Source organism: Mytilus galloprovincialis, chromosome 7 (assembly GCF_965363235.1).
Source record: "Mytilus galloprovincialis chromosome 7, xbMytGall1.hap1.1, whole genome shotgun sequence".
In the NCBI taxonomy this organism is placed as follows: domain Eukaryota; kingdom Metazoa; phylum Mollusca; class Bivalvia; order Mytilida; family Mytilidae; genus Mytilus; species Mytilus galloprovincialis.
The window spans coordinates 59,198,046-59,215,057 of NC_134844.1; the positions used below are offsets into that span (position 1 = coordinate 59,198,046).

General features: G+C 33.3%; 1 long non-coding RNA gene across 1 annotated transcript; it reads left to right on the forward strand.

Annotated features, from left to right (window-relative positions):
- The first annotated feature begins 1,226 nt into the window (after positions 1 to 1,226).
- On the forward strand, positions 1,227 to 4,623 carry LOC143081816 (uncharacterized). Its single transcript, XR_012980104.1, has 2 exons — positions 1,227 to 1,333; positions 3,307 to 4,623. It is a non-coding gene; the product is annotated as an uncharacterized LOC143081816 (long non-coding RNA).
- The last annotated feature ends 12,389 nt before the right edge of the window (positions 4,624 to 17,012 follow it).

Sequence of the window (17,012 nt, forward strand, 5' to 3'; positions counted from 1 at the left end):
AAACGTTCTTGAGATATTCTTACGTGTGTGTTAACATAATTTTCTGTACATGTGCATAGATATTAATGATTTTTTTGATTATATATTTCTACCGTCAAAACATAGTTTACATATTATTTATTTGTGTTCTAAAAAAAAATATTTTTATGAGTATCCATTGAAGAAATGAAGTTATAAAAAGCGATAAGGATTGTTATTTCACACTCCGCGTATTTATACGATCGGTTACCAGTCAAAAACGAAAGTCAAATCTCTGTGGCAACAATTATTATACATCGAAATGCCCTCAGGGTCATCGCAATGTAAAAGATTATTAAAGCGGCGAGCTGATAATGTGCATAGAGATATCGATTTGCGAATGGTAAAAATCTTTGATATCCAACAAGAACAGTAACTGTTACTTCTCAATACTTTTTTTTTGTTAATCATGAATAGATAATTCTTCTGTTTGACAAGATTTTTCATTCGTATTATCTGAAGTTTTTAATTTATAGTCTGAGGCTGCTCAGTTGGTATCTTCAAATTTCGGGACATTTTTCTTTGTTTGGGATATATATTTTTTCCATTTGAATATTCATTATCAAGTGTAATTTGGATCCGTATTGGATTGGATTGGATTAATGAATGTTTTTTCCTTCCCTGTAATAATATTTTTTTGTCTATTTCGATATAACCCATGTGAATAGGCTATATCAGTGTGACCTATATTAGAATTTAATAGGTTAGTAGACTATTTACAGAAGCCGCATTTAAATTCCGCCATTGCATCATCACTTCAAATAGAAGAAGTCGGCAAATCCATATATGATCGAAAACAATGCACTAAACAGGTTGTTAACACTGCCAACTATAAATAGGGTCAAGCTAAATTTTTCAAATGATTAGTTCATGTAAGCGTTAATTTTGTTACAGGTACTAAATTTTTAGTGATATTGGGCCTCAAACATTAAAAACCGGTCATGAACTATGCTTGTGAACAGTTTGCGGTTTTCTTGACATGCATTGTGACGTGTTATCGTATTCATTTTTTATGAGAAAACTATCGCAGTTATATTAGAAAAATATTGCATTCCTAAATTTTTGATATTAAAATCACATCGCAATTATATAAGACAAATATCGCATTGATATAATAAAATATAGCAGTATCTTTCGAATTGACTTATAGGCAAACAATTGAATTCATCTCATTTTCTCTAGTGAATTGTTTTTCCTTTCAGAGTCTTTCACCAAATGTTTATGACAATTTTGCTAACATGCACACCAAGCGTATGATATATTCTGTCCACTATGGTCCAAACTTCCCTGGATGGCACAGATTTTTCATTTTGAAGTAAGTCAAACTATGATTTTTGTTTTAATTAAATGTGTCAACTCGAAAGTAATTCAGAATTGAAAGCTTCTTTTTGTAAATTCGAATTCCTTGGGGTGTAAAACCGTTGACAAAAGATCATTTTGTTACCGTTCTTCATTCTTATAATGTGCGCACGGTCAGCGATTTTACAAATTTACGAATGTTTTATAAAATTACTAAAAGAAGCATTTAAAAAAAAAGTTATAATGACCGTTAGAAGCAATATTGCTGTTAGCCAATAGAATAACGTATCATAATGAATTGTACATCTAATGTAGTTATATGAAAATATACAGTACGGTACCTTTTATCCAGTATCGCAACGGACCACTTACATACATAAACAATGTAGGACAAACGTTCCTTATTTCTTATTTGTATGAAATTAAAGATTTTAAATACACATCTTACTATTTTAGGTTGTGATCTAGAGATGTAAGAGAGATGATCTTACAAACCAACAATTAAGAAAAAAAAGTCAAAAGAAAAAAAAAACCCAAAAATACTGAACTCCGAGGAAAATTCAAATAGAAAAGTCCCTAATCAAATGGCAAAATAAAAAATTCCAACACATCAAATGAATGGGTAACAACTGTCATATTCATGACTTGGTACAGGCATTTTCTATAAATAACATGTACAGTTCAAATTTATATCTCATTTAATTACAAATGGGGACATTGTAGTACGGAAAGATTTTTATGCCCCACCTACGATAGTAGAGGGGCATTATGTTTTCTGGTCTGTGGCTCCGTCCGTCTGTGCGTCCGTTCGTCCGTTCAGGTTAAAGTTTTTGGTCAAGGTAGTTTTTGATGAAGCTGAAGTCCAATCAACTTGAAACTTAGTACACTTGTTGCTTATAAGATGATCTTTCTAATTTTTAAGCCAAATTAGACTTTTGACCCCAATTTCACGGTCCACTGAACATAGAAAATAAAAGTGGGAGTTTCAGGTTAAAGTTTTTGGTCAAGGTAGTTTTTGATGAAGCTGAAGTCCAATCAACTTGAAACTTAGTACACTTGTTGCTTATGATATGATCTTTCTAATTTTAATGCCAAATTAGATAATATCCCAATTTCACGGTCCATGGAAAAGGATAGTGCTAGTGGGGCATCCGTGTACTTTGGACACATTCTTGTTTTTAGATATTATTGCCGTGGTGGTAAGACACACTATGCTTGTTGCTTGCCTAATTAAAGTTTAACGTCCGATGGCGAACAATGGGTATGGGGAATGTACCAAAGAGACCACAATCCGACCACAGATCATAAAACAGCCAAAGGCCACCAAAGATCTTCAACACAGCGAGAAAATTCCGAACTCGGAGGCGAGCTTCAGCTGGCCTCTAAATAAAAATGTGTACTATTTCAGTGAAAATGAACGTCATACTAAACTCCAAAACATATAAATGAACTGAAATTGTTATCATACAACACTTACATGTCCTATCTTTGCAAAGGCGCAAAAATTCAAATTCGTCAATTGACTCTAAATGGTTTTGAATATACTATTAAAGTATAAAAGTTTGGTAGACAATACTTTTTTTCTTTTTTTCTTTTCATCTTTTTTTCATATTATTTCAATGTTTTGAAAGTAATTACCATGATACACAGCATTTTGTACATAATTGCATGTCTTCTCTATACCTATGTATATGGTCTATTTATAATAAAGATAAATGCTAGAATACCAATTCAACAGTTCATCAATCAGAGGAGTATTGACAAGAACATTCAATTAGTTGCATATGCGAATAAAATAGAGACGAAAGTTGCCAAATTGACTTTGAAATTCATTTAAACTAATTTAAAAGTCTAATGAGGGACATAACAAAAATTACTTAAGGGCATGGTGACGCGTAATGACGAAAATTTAAAAACAGTAAAATCCAAAGTTTTTTTCTCTTTCTGACAGTGCACTACATTTTGTATTTGTTTATTGTTTTTTTTCAGATTTGAAGAATTACTTAGGAAAGTTAACCCTAATATTACTTTGTGTTATTGGCAAAGTTCATTAGACGCAATAGGAGGAATCGCGAGAAAATCAAGAATGTTTACTGAAGACTTCATGGGAAACGGAAATGGAAAAGTAATCAACGGACCGTTTGCCAACTGGAAAACAATCCTGAAAAAACCCTTGGTTCGACATTTTGGCAATGACGGTGATCTAATATATCCGTATCAAATTAGAAATATTTTGAAAAAACAAAGCCATCGTCAAATAGTACACCCAACGGCTGACAGGGGAACGAACCTTGAGGCAATACACAATAATGTTCATTCTTTTATCGGAGGACAAATGAATAATTTTGAAACGAGTTCTCAGGAACCATTTTTCTGGATTCATCATCCTTTTATCGACTCCATTTGGGAATTATTTTGCACACAATTAAAGAATCGCATCAAACACCCGCAAGACGATTTCGTCATATCCAAAAGTAAAATGCACAAGCCATATGACCACATGGATCGATTTTTTCCATTAAGACAAATTGATGGATATAGTGAATACTTTACAAAGCATATTTATGAATACGAAAAATACCCGGCATGCCCTGAATGTTCAAATTCTCCATATCTAGAATGTGATACCAAACATAATAGATGTCGAGCCATTCCGTTAGGGAAAAAACTAAGAAAAGTTGAAAATCAACAAAAATGGATAGAAACAAATCATTTATCTTCACCACAGCATGACATTTCAGTGATGTCAAACAACGGAACAATGGACGACTGGGTATTTGTTCCAATAAAAATAATCTATCAAAATGCTATTAATAGAAATATTAGATACACAAACATAACTGGATGTGAATACCAAGATAACAGTACAGATCTATGCCAACAAACCGTTGCAATTGTCCAATCCAATGGAATAACATATCGAGGGAGCTATAAAAATTACATTGTAAATGATGTAGGTATTCCTATGTGGAGTTATGCTTTTGTTGGTGTCAGGAATCCAAAGCTCGGTACCAGTCAGGCATTTGTTAGCGTTACGGACAAAAAGGGGGAACCGTGTCTTCCCTACTTTTTATCTGACGGGGACAGTAAATACAAATCTTTTTCAGGAAGCATATCAGTAACTGATGCTGATCCAAATATTTACGTCAATTCCGTAGGCCAAAAAGAGTTGAAAGACTTTGCATTTGATCCACTTGCAACAGATTCACTAGATGAGCGCACCAAGATGTTATTTCGTTGCTATTGAACCAGTATAAATACTGGTGTATGTTACAGCGATCTTTTATTATTAAAATTATAGATGGATTAATGAAAATTACATTTTAAGAATTTTGTGCGTTAGTAGCGCTTTTCTGGATCCTTCATCAGATCTAAGAAATGCTTAACCTCATTAATTGAAAATCATGGATGTATAAATACAAAGCAACCTTAAAAGCTCTATGTTTGACATGTTTATCCGCATGTTTCCGCATGTCCTAAGTCAGGAGTCGCTGTCCTTTGTTAGTCTTTAATGCTTTTGATTATTTTTTAGTTCATTAGTGAGTTTAGTTTGTTGCCTCTTTTACACATTACCCATTTCTATTCTTAATACCTAGACAGACGGACAGAAATATCAATCGGTTAAGCACTACATACAGTGGAGATCAGTTCTAACCTCTCATAAATTCTGTCAGAATCTGTCAGGAGAACTGTTCTAGAACAGTATGTAGAACTGTCAGCCTGACACCTTTTAGTCAGTTCTAGGTTAGAACTGTAGTAGCTAGAACTGATTTGGTCAGTTCTACCTAGAACTGATTTGGACAGTTCTAGCTAGAACTGATCCTGACAGTTCTACCCTAGAACAGTTTTAGACAGTTCTAGCCAGAACTGACCAAATCTTTGGTCAGTTCTACTTCTAGAACAGTTCTACGGTTAGAATTGATTTCAAATTCTACGGCTAGAATTGATTTATAAATCCTACGGCCAGAATTAATTTATAAGTTCTACGGCTAAAATTGATTTATAAATTCTACGGCTAGAATTGATTTATAAGTTTTAAGAAATATTTGTCTTAATATAAAGGCTTCGGCAAAATAGCGATTAATATTATATAGAGTTTTGCTATTTTGCCGGTTTTATTTCAGATTTATAATCGGCAAGAGAACATGTTTAACCCCGCCATATTCTGCATGTATGTCAGTGCCTGTTCCAAGTCAGGAGCCCGTTATTCAGTGATTTTCTTTTGCTGATGTGTAACATAAAATATTTGTTTTTCTTTCATTTTTTTGTGCATAAATAAGGCCGTTAATTAGTATTATGGGGGGGGGGGAGGGGGAATTATTTGAATTGTTTAACATTTGTTATTCTGGGAGTCAGGATGGCTCGTTATCACATAACAAAATTATCTGACCTCATTCACCAAATGTTATATCTGTTTACGAGTAGTTTTCATGCCTCGGACGGACCTGTTTAACAAAAATCTTTTGACCACATCAATCTAAACTGACATTATTTGCTCTTTCTTTCTGCAAATCTATATAGCTGTACAGTACTTCAGGTTTTAATTTTAGGTCAAGAGGGACTGTACTATACAAGTTACAGCAATATTGGAAAACAATTTTGTTCGCATCAATTTACAGTGCCAGCATGCAGGGGCAGATCCAGCCATTTTAAAAAGGGGAGGGGGGTTCCAACTATATGTTCCCATTCAAATGCATCTCCTGAACCCCCCTCCCCCCTTGATCTGCCAATGAGCATGTCCTCTTTTTATTCAAAATATTGAATCATAAACAAATATCAGTAGTTTTCATACTTCAGACCGAGTCGTATAATAAAATCTTTTGACCGCATCAACCAAAACTTACCATATTTGCTTTTTTTATGTAAATCTAAATAGCTGCACAGTAGTTCAGTTATAATTTTAGGTCAAGAGAGACTGTAGTATATAAATAACTACAATATTGGAAATCAATGACCACAATTGTTTTTCTCGCATCAATTGAGAGTGCCAGCATTTCATATTTTTATTCAAAATATCGCATCAGAAACAAATATCAGTAGTTTTCATCATTGTTTATACCTCAGACTGACAGTAACATGTAATCATGTAACAAAATTATTTGTCTGCATCAATCAAAACTGACCATATTTGACAGCATCAACCAAAACTGACCATATTTGACCGCATCAACCAAAATTGACCATATTTGACCACATCAACCAAAACTGACCATATTTGCTCTTTTTTTATGTAACTCTTATAGTCACATAGTAAATCTGTAATATTTTTATGTAAGGATGGATTGTAAAATCATGAAAATACAAATGATAGAAATATTGGAACACAATGCTACCTCATTTTATTTGTATCAATTTGGAATGCCAGCATGTCCTCTTTTTATTCAAAATATTGCATCATAAACAAATATCAGTAGTTTTCATACCTCAGACTGACTGGTATAACAAAATAATTTGTCCGCATCAACCAAAACTGACCATATTTGCACTTTATTTATTATGTACATGATGTCAATCTTAATAGCCGCAAAGTAAATCACGTATATTTTTATATCAGGATGGATTGTTTTAATATAAATGAAAGCAATATTGGAAAATAAAATTATGCTCACATCAGTTTATAGTGTCAGCATGTCCTCTTTTTCATGAAAATTTTGAATCGTAAACTAATTTCAGTAGTTTGATTCGTGAATATAACAAAATTATTTGTCTGCATCAACCAAAACTGACCATATTTGACAGCTTCAACCAAAACTGGCCATATGTGACAGCATCAACCAAAACTGACCATAATTACACTTTGTTATGTAAATCTTAATATATATATAGCCGCATACTAAATCACTTATAGTAATACATATTACGATGGATTGTATAATTCAAATGACAGCAATATCAATGAATATTGGAACACATTGGCTACAAAACAATTTCCACATCAATTTAGAATATCAGCAATTCCTCTTTTTATTCAAAATATTGAATTGTAAACAAAGGAGAAGGTCCAGTAAGACCATTTTTGGCCCCAAAATATAGCAGTTTTACAAAACTGTTAAAATGTATACTTTTAGTTTTTTATTGGACAGTAGAATGCTTCTGCTACATAAATATGGGATGTTTTTGACAATACGATGTACATATATCGAGTACTAGCACCATTAAGTTATGCTAAATTACTGAAATCTTCACAATTCTAGCATTTTGGTCAAATTTTAGACGGTTTCCGTGTCAAAAACGAAAGTGGCCGCATTCGTGTTCATCCAAAATATTTAAACGTAAGTTGTATTTGATGATAATACATAACATATATAAAGGTTGAGGATGAACACGGATGCGGCCACTTTCATTTTTGACAAAAACCATCTCAAAAGTGACATTTTTCAGCATATTTGGTAGATTTTTCATATTTGAGCTTGAATTGGAGCGTTTTTAATGACTAAATTAGTTAAAATCTTTCACATAAATTAATTGAATCAAATAAAATAGACACTTAAGTGTTTAAAAAGTGGTCAACATCTTTCGTCAGATGAACCTGAAATTTGAGGCCAAAATCGGTCCTTACCGGACCTTCTCCTTTCAGTGGTTTCGATATATCAGACTGAGTGAGAGTTGTTTTAACAAAATTATTTGACCGCATCAACCAAAACTGAACTTATTTACACTTTATCATGTAAATATACATGTATATGGCCTCATTGTAAACATAGTAAACCAATTTTATTTCTATTTGAGGACGGATCGTATGATAAAAATGACACCAACTTTAAAACACAATACACCTTATCGCTAATCCCGGCTGACCCGGCCTCTTGAACTTTTGAAGCATACAACAATGACTTTTCCATTGTGGCGTCAGATATTTTGTTTTATGACGTCAAAATTTTACGGGAACCTGTGTGATATCCAGTAATGGCAGACAAATAGCGACAAGGTGTATTTATACCATATCTAAGAATTTAGCGGGCTGTTATTTCCTCTCTGTATCCATAATAATGAACCGTCATGAAACATGCTAAAGTGACTTTTTAAGAGGGGGGATAGGAGGGGTCCTGATCCGGAAATCACGGGCTTAAAAACATGAAATCCCGAGGTCCCGAATTTAAATAACTTAAATCCCGACGTCCCGAAATTCGAAAAAAAAAAGAATTTCCGGATCCCGAAAGGGTCAATCCCGAAATCCCGAGCTTAAAAACACCCAATCCCGGAGTCCCGATAAAGGTCCTATCCCCCCTCTTTTTACATGTTTAAGTCAGTAGTATGTAATGGTTTTTTTTTTAAACAAAACTATTTAATGGCATCATCCAACACTCACATAACTGATTCATATACTTTATTTTAAAAATAAAATAAAAAGTACATGTACATGGATGGGAAGTTCTCTTCTTGGAATAGTATACTGTTAATATAATTTGAAAAAGGCAAAGAAAAATGCATGATTTTGATTGTAGCAGAACGTCCAGGGGCAAATGTTTCATTCATGTTCAGATCCAGTATATTTTTCTGAGTTGCAGACTCCCAGATATCATTTATAATCGTTATGGATATTCAAAGTCTGGCTAAATTGACGAGATGGTGCAAATGTATATATAGTTTTATTTACGTTGTACAACACTTTTTTCATTAATATCCCATAATTCATCCACGGTACAATTTTCGTTTGAACATTTGTCAAAACAGAATCTTAAATGAATGTAAATCCAAGGCAAACAAGGTAAATTACGATTAAAATTCCATGAATTAAATGTAGAGTTTTATTTAGGAAGAGACTGTTAAAAACGGGGAACGAAGAAACGTAAACAATGATGTTTCCGTATGCAATCTTATAAAAATATTTCTCCGATGAGTTGGGTAACCTTCTATTCACTTCGATATTTGTACATGTAACGTAATAAAAGTCGTTTGATCAGTAAAAAATATAGAAAATCTGCTATTTAAATATATAGCAAAGTAATTGGAAGTGATTTATTTCTTCTAAATTCTAAAGTGCCGTTACTTCAGTGACGTCATTTAGAACTGTTCTACAGTCCTGACTGATTTAGTCAGTTCTGCTGACAGTTCTACGGTTAGAAGTGATTTGGACAGTTCTACCTAGAACTGATTTAGACAGTTCTACCCTAGAACTGATCCTGACAGTTCTACCTAGAACTGATTTAGTCAGTTCTACCTAGAACTGATTATGACAGTTCTACTTAGAACAGTTCTAGGGTAGAACTGTTCTAGGTAGAACTGATCTAGAACAGGTTAGAACAGTTCTATGACAGAATATTCTGACAGTTCTAATGAGAGGTTAGAAGTGATCTCCACTGTATGCTAAAGTGTCTCATAGCTTTTTCCAATAAAAAAGTGCCACGGTACTTATCTATCCCAAATTCAGGTATTTGGTTTTGATGTTATATTTGTTATTCTCATAGGATTTTGTCTAATGCTTAGTCCGTTTCTGTGTGTGTTACATTTTAATGTTGTGTCGTTGTTCTCCTTTTATATTTAATGCGTTTCCCTCAGTTTTAGTTTGTTACCCCAATTTTGTTTTTTGTCCATGGATTTATGATTTTTGAACAGCGGTATACTACTGTTGCCTTTATTTCCAATAAAGGCTATGACGAAAGGTGAAAGATACCAAAGGAACATTTAAAACCAATAAGCATCAGTCGAAAGTAAACTGACAAGGCCTTGACTAAAAACGAAAAATGCCATCAGGCTTACACCAATACCCAAACCAAAACAAATACAACAATGATTTTTCATCAAAACCCCACAATAAAGTATTTAAAAGTATCTATATAATGTACATTTCTCAGATATATAAGTTTAGCTTTAGAAAGTAACGTTAACACACGTATATGAGCATCAAATGGAAGTTTAGAAATTTTTATTCATGAAACTTAATCATATTTCATCAGTGTCACAATATGGTATTCTATTTTGACTTTTAACAGAAAGTTGATTTTCCTTCACATAAGATAAAACAAGGAAGCATAGCTAAAATCTGGGTTTTTTTTGCTCCTCAAGACAACAAAATTACAACATATACATGTAGTACTTTAACTCCTGATACCTGCAAATAATGAAAATATGACTTTTTCAAATAATTCCTGCCTGGTAAATTCTTCCTTATTAAAAATATAAATAGCCAGAACAATGCAAAATTAGGTGATATAATTTCCTAAGTTAAACATTAAAATACAACACAATTAATCACAAAACCTTATACTGCTACAATCCATGAATTCATTAAAGACGGTTATGATTTTGGTACATCTTCAATCAATCAATAGAATGTTAACCTTGTACAGAAATTATCATTTTATTCTTTTTCCCAAAAAAAATAATTATACTTATTAAATATAAAAAAGAAGATGTGGCATTTATTTGAACTTACAGAAAATTAGCTAATAGAAAGCGAAGGAATTTTTATTTTATTAAAATCAAAGTTGCAAATGACCAAAGCACTAATACATATATAGTTTTTACCTAGGGAAAAGTGAAAAAGTATATCTCTAACAGGTTTTCATACTTAGCAAAGTCGCAATATAAACTCTAAAATATTAAATATATCTTAAAATAGTACACGTGCTCTGTATACAATAAACACCTTTTTAATCTGAAAGTAACGTACATATTGGTCTGCCAGCATATGATGACCATTTGTCATCGTTTTTGTCTGTAAAAGTCACTACATTAATTGCTTGATAAACGAATTAGGTATAGACAATTCACTTGGAAACTCAACATATACCCTCACGACACTTACCAAAGAGGAAGTCCTGGATAATCATAGGTCTGTTCTTTGTTCCTTTGGTATTTCAACCAAAGATGAAGAACTGGATCTTCCATCACTGTATTGGATACCTAAACTACGTAAGTGTCCTTACAAACAACGGTATATTGCTGGGTCTTCCAAGTGCTCCACGAAACCTCTTTCTAAATTATTAACATCTATTTTATCAGCAATCAAAGACGGGCTTCAAAGTTATTGTGAAACTGCCTATTCTAGAGGTGGCGTGAATCAGATGTGGATACTTAAAAATTCCAAAGATCTTTTAGAGTACATACAATCTAACTCTCTTTCATCTTGTAACAGTATTAAAACATTTGACTTTTCTACTCTTTACACAAGTATTCCACATTCCAAACTAAAAGACAAATTGAAAGAGTTGGTATTACTTTGCTTCATAAAAAAAAGAATGGCCAACGTAGATAAAAGTATCTTGTCTTAGGGAGGGATACATCATACTTTGTAAAGAATCACTCTGATTCAAACAAAAAATTCGCTGAAACCGATATTATCAAGATGCTTGATTTCTTGATTGACAACATATTTGTAACGTTCGGAGGACGTGTTTTTCAACAGACTGTCGGCATCCCAATGGGAACAAATTGTGCCCCTCTACTTGCCGACTTGTTTCTTTATTATTATGAGGATGACTTCATGCAGGAACTTCTTAGGAAGAAAGATAAGAAGTTAGCAATATCCTTTAACTCTACTTTCCGCTATATAGATGACGTTCTTTCACTAAACAATTCAAAATTTGGTGACTATGTGGAACGCATCTATCCCATCGAATTGGAGATAAAGGATACTACAGATGCAGTTAAGTCGGCTTCATATCTTGACTTACATCTAGAAATTGACAATGAGGGTCGATTGAAAACAAAACTTTACGACGAAAGAGATGATTTCAGCTTTCCTATTGTGAACTTTCCATTTCTAAGTAGCAACATTCCAGCAGCACCTGCATAGGGGTATATATCTCCCAATTGATACGATATTCCCGTGCTTGCATTTCCTATCATGATTTTCTTGATAGAGGGTTACTGCTCACAAGGAAGCTATTAAACCAAGAGTTCCAAATGGTGAAGTTGAAATCATCCCTTCGTAAATTTTACGGATTCCATCACGAGTTGGTTGACCGTTATGGAATAACCGTTTCACAAATGATATCGGATATGTTCCTTACGTCGTAACTACAATCCTCTTCCCTTTCATGAATGTGACCTACCGAATTAGACTATTTACCGGATTTGTAATCACATAAGCAACACGACGGGTGCCACATGTGGAGCAGGATCTGCTTACCCTTCCGGAGCACCTGAGATCACCCCTAGTTTTTGGTGGGATTCGTGTTGTTTATTCTTTTGTTTTCTATGTTGTGTCATGTGTACTATTGTTTTTCTGTTTGTTTTTTTTTCATTTTTAGCCATGGCGTTGTCAGTTTGTTTTAGATTTATGAGTTTGACTGTCCCTTTGGTATCTTTCGTCCCTCTTTTGTCAGCCTTGTTGTGATAAACAGCATCCATTAATATACCCTTGAAAGAGGAAATCAAATCTAGACATGCGCAACCATTTGATTTTCTTCAATATTTTTTTTTCGCGACAAGTCGAAAACAATTTTTTTCTTTCAATTTTAGCATAACATATAGTAGCAAAAAAAACCCATACCCCCCCCCCCCCCTTTTCCAAGAAAATCAAATGGTTGTTACCTAAATAAACGAAAGTAAAAATGTAAAAAAGAGAAATAGAAAAAAAAGGATAATATTGACAAATATTAAAGCAGTTAAACAGCACATTGCTCATATTTCTAAATATTTTAATATTTTATATAATTAATCTCCTTTCAGTAGTCCTCATCGAGATCTGCAATTATTGATCCGTCGTTCAGCATATTTTCTCAAAATAAACATAACAAAAATATTCGTAGTAAGGGAACAGTCATTATTTATCAGCTGAGGGGGTCGGTGCATTTTAGGGGGGGGGGGGGGGGGTCATTGCCAAAAATATCATACCACTGGGGGTGGGGGGGGGGGGTATCATAAAAAAATATTTTAACTAGGGGGGATCACACAATAAAGGTTTTTATGTCTGACTTGTATATAAATTGTTGACTAAATTGAAGTGAGTGTGCGATCTGTGAAATAATGTCTGTTTATTAAATCTTTGATAGTGTAAACTGTAAAGCACCATGCAGCAGGATATGCATAATTTCTCAAGGGCAGTGAATCTGAACACTCCTTATCACAGTTGTGTAAATTTACAATCAATAAATTAACAACTCTATGAAACGTTTCTCCCTAGTTTTGACTCATACTATCCCTAGTAGGGCCCCAAGGTAGATTAGCGAAAGCTAATTGAGTCACCCTCTTTAAACAAAGTCATTACTTACTTACTTACTTACTTACTTACTTACTTACTTACTTACTTACTTTCTTACTTACTTACTTACTTACTTACTTACTTACTTACTTTACTTACTTACTTTCTTACTTACTTACTTACTTACTTACTTACTTACTTACTTACTTACTTACTTACTTACTTACTTACTTACTTACTTACAGGAAACAGTGAGTTGGAAAGGTTTCTGGACATGCATAATTAACTTTCTATAGTCATGATAGTATTTAAATCATTTTGATGTGATTCTTGAGATGAAATGGGTGTGTATATATAATAATCATTTTGGCGAAAGCAAGGATGCATGTTAGTTATATGTCCGTCACGTGGTAATAGGTATACATATTTTATGAAATTATTACAAAGATATCGAATAAGAATAGAAGATGATCTCGATATTATAGGTATATCCCTTCTGTATTCTTTAATTTTTAAGGTAATATTTTTCTATTCGTTAATATTTTTTGCCCTTTTCTCCTTTTATTCATATTTGAACCCCAGTGTTCTCTGCTCTTCTTTTAAATTTTTTTTGGGTCCATTTTTCTGTAAATTTTATCCATTCTCCGATATTCTTTCCTATTCAGATTTCAGACCTTAATAAAAAAAAAATACTTGATGGGCACCATGTTATTCACACACACTAAACAATACACTATATGATTTGTAAAAAGAACAAATATATATATAGCTGGGGCCCCTAAACGAAAATGTGTACTTGTTCAGAGAAAATTGATAACACACTAAACTCTTAAAACATACATCTGTACAAAACAAAGAAAGGCCAGAGGTTCCTGGCTTGGTTGTATATTTCTTTATCTTAAATAAATCATTTACATATTTAATCAAGAAAGGACAAGAACCAATTAATCGGTGTTATTTTATTTGCACTTCCTAAATCATTTGTACATTGGAATCCTGAACATCCCCCCCATTCATAACTAGATATTTTAATGTTCAAAGGTTAAAAAATATAAGATACAAGGGCCTGTGATTGGGATTAAAATAACAGTCAGTATTAAAAGTTTATCTACCAGTATACGGATAAAATTTGTAGAATTATAGGTTGCAGTAAAATAAATTAATAAATTGGAACATACAATTTTCTGTATATTTTTTTCTATTTTTCTACATGCACGTGTCAGATATTCCTTTTTGAAAAAAAAAACAAGAAGAAAAGCTGTTTGTTATACTCAGAGCTTCTCAAAGCCGTTTACTACGTAGCTGGTCATCATCTCCTCAAAGCCGGTTACTATGTAGATGGTCATCATCTCCTCAACACAACTGGGAATTTTTTTTGGGGGGGGGGGGGGGGGCGGTCAAGCTTTTGAAATTATGTTCTTAGGGAGGGGTCATTATGCGGTTTTATAAAATAATGGGGGGTTGCCAACATAAAATTTTATATCAAAAATTTACACCGACCCCCTCAGCTGATAAATAATGACCATTCCCTAAAATAAATCCTGACCAAATTAAAAAGCAACTTGAAATTTATTTGTAGTTTGTGAATATATTTTTAAAATATGTTAAATAAGTTGAAAATTTTGACAGGGACGAATTTAAGTAAGGGTAAGCATTTAGTAAAACAATATAGCAAAAATGTTAACACAAGGAAACATGCAAAGTCACACAAAGGCGATAAACAAGAGATATGCATATAACATGTATAAAGGAAACAAATTTAAAAAAAATCCCAAAAATAATTCGTTTCACTTCCTCCTGTTAACTTTATAAAACTCCATATTCGTTTCCCCGTTTATTAGTTGTCATCTGAGTGTTCCATTATGTGCAATTTCATAGTCTCCTGACATATCTGTCAAGTATTGTCAATAAACTTAATCAAGTGTAAAATTATAACAGACACAATGTCGTTAATGCAATGACAACAGAAACAGAAACACACAGCAAAGTTATTTTGAAATAAAAGACACACAAAAGGTAAGAAGTTTTAACAATTTCAAGTCATATGAAACCTCAAATTAAAAAAAAAAAAAAATGATGCATATGTTTTTTTTATAAAAAAATGGATATTTTTCATTATAAGAATGATGTACATATACTTTTTTCTGAAGAAAATTCTTTTATTTGTCTACATTTAGAAGAAGTTTACTTTTTTTAATTGCTTGCTTCCAGGAAGCAATTAGCCGACATATTTTCCGTATGCAAGTAACCTTAGCGTGACACTTTTCGTAAAAATCCGGTGATCGCAATACGCATGGATCTGTCACTGAACTAAGCTTTTATCTAATTGTACATGCTATACACGTGCTCAATGTCCATGATTACTGGTTGATTGTTTACTAAAAAGTGACACTCGGTAAAATACTGCTTCAAAACACGACAATAAATGAACTGCAATATTTTCACATCATAACAGACAGAGACAAAAAAAATGACGATTATACGATATGTTTGCGTAAAAAATGATAAAATCGTGCACAGAAGATTAAGTTAAACTTTATGATTTATACATGCATGCATTGGTTCAAGAATTGGATGACCATTATTTTTCACCAGTCACTCATTTCATATGACTTTAAGTAGAGTGGCCTTTCACAAACTTTCAAAAATTATTGTTAATCAAATATTATCTCTTTTTCCGTGAAATAATGAGGGTCTGACTAAGCGAAAGTACAACCTACTGGGACATTACACGGATATCTAGCATTTAGCAATCGTTTTTAATGTTTAAAAAAAAAAAAAGAACAGGAGACATCTTGACTCATTGATTTTGACAGGCAATGAGGAAAAAACACAATTTTCCAATTTACAGAAAATTAATACCGCAGTCCCACTAAGCCAGGATCGCACTACGATTTGTGAAAAAAATGCAAATTTTGATGATCGTAGTATCAGGGTCGTGGTGAGGTCATCAAGATCATGAAGAGCGTGGCCAACTTTGAACATGTTCAAAACAATCGTGGTGCGGTCGAGGCGAAATCAGGTCGTAGTAGAAGCGTAGTGAGAGCGCACTAAGATATTAGTAAGATCGCAAAGGTCGCTGTACAATCGTAGCGAGAGCGTAGCGAAAGCGTGATTCTATTCGGAGAGATTGCGCTACGATCATACAGCGACGTTATCACGACCTCACTACGACCATCACGTTCTCACCGCAACCCAATTACGCTTCCACTACGACTATACCACGCTGTTCACGACCATACTACAATTCTAGCACGCCCTTGTCGTTCTCATCACGCTCTTAAAACGACCTGACTACGTTCACACTACGAACATCATACTCATTGTCATTTTCACATAAATATATAAAAAAGCTCACTAGATTTTGTTTGTCTGAATGTAATTATTCATTTGCTCTAACGGCTCAACCATGCTTCACTTTTTTGTATAGATTAGAACGTTGGTTTTCCCGTTTAAATGGTTTTATACTAGTAATTTTTGGGGCGTGCTGTTCGGTTTGAGGCTCCGTGTTATAGTTTGTACCTTGGTTATAATGGTTTACTTTTATAAATTGATACTTGGATGGAGAATTGTCTCATTGGCACTCTTACCACAACTTCTTATATCT